Source organism: Carassius auratus, chromosome 25 (genome assembly GCF_003368295.1).
Source record: "Carassius auratus strain Wakin chromosome 25, ASM336829v1, whole genome shotgun sequence".
NCBI lineage: Eukaryota > Metazoa > Chordata > Actinopteri > Cypriniformes > Cyprinidae > Carassius > Carassius auratus.
In genome coordinates, this window is record NC_039267.1 from 8,991,564 (window position 1) to 8,993,188 (window position 1,625).

Sequence of the window (1,625 nt, forward strand, 5' to 3'; positions counted from 1 at the left end):
ACTGGAAATGCATAATGATTGTATGTTTTTAATATGTTTAACTGTATATTCCCCCTATATTTCCCTATCCCCCCCCCCATATTTCCCTATTCCTTGATTAAAATATTATATTTGAATAAAATATACTGAAAGTAGATCTTAAAAAGTGTATGTTGTATTGCATTATCAGATGTATTTTGTGATATTTAATTCTAAATGAAACTTCATCATAATTTTTGCAACAACAATAGCACTAAAGAGCCTGAAAACAGATTAAAACAGCAATATATATTTTGTAATATATATATATATATATATATATATATATATATATATATATATATATATATATATATATATATATATATATATATATATATATAAATGAAATAAAAAAAACATTTAAAATATGTTTAATAATAATAATAACATTTAATTTAAAATGTAAAAAATATGTATTTATATTTAGGATACATAAATGAGCAGCTTGGACATTCTACTTTAAATTCTTAAAATTAGTAAGCTACCAAATATAAACATTTTATTTTTGGATTAACTAATTATTTTTCTAAAGTTGAAAGGGGTCTAACATTTCCATATATTCATAAATTGATTTTATTTTTTATTCATTTTTTTATTATTAGGTTTGAATTTATTTTTATGAACATAATTTTGTCTAAATTCTGTCTGTATCAATGTGGTTATTTTTACAGCAACTAAACAACAATCAGAAATGTCCCCAAAGACTCTTAATTTAATTTAATTTAATTTAATCTAATTTTAATATTTTTTTATTTTTATTTTATTTTATTTAAATACTGTAGAACTTTTTGATGACTAATGTTTAATTTCCAGATTTGGAAAGGTCTACAGGGTCAGCCTTGCTTGAAAAAATAGCTGAAGAAGTAGCCATAAATGGTTATGCATGACATCACATTTCTCACAAGTCTAAAATCTTTATCAAGAAAAGGATCAGGATATGAGCACTGCCAGATGGTGAATGGTCAGTTTGTTTTAATTCACGAAAGCACAGGTGGCATTCAGGAGATTGAGACACACCTGTGTACCTGCAAAGATGCTGAGCGTCAAGTTATCTGCATCACAGACAGGATGTTCAAACCTCAGACGCAATCATATATGTGGTCACTCCACATGTACTGCCATTTTGCTGCAAGCTTGATTTGATTAATTTGACACATTTATGGTCATATCCTTCTTGAGACATTCATATGGATGTCTACAAAGTAACTCCGGACACTTAAGACTTATTTACACAAGACTATTAGTCCTCATCTCATTCTCCTTATCAGCTGCTAAATGAATTATTAATCATGTATTGTATATTTATTTTGCAGGATTTATCGGTGAATGTTATTTTTACTAATCCTCATCATACATATACACAGAAGTTGTAAATTATTCACACCCTGCTGTAAATATAATGTTCATTACATCAATTTTATTAAACATCTCATCAAACATCATTTAGAGAGGTAACTGCCGCCCTCATGGACACACACTCATGCCATCACTGGACTTTAGTAGCAGCAGGTTGACCCTCCCTGCAGGGTGGGGAGTGAAAGGTGAATGAGAAATGATATAAAAGAGGGTATGAAAAGGAATCCCACAGTACTGGAGCTCTATCT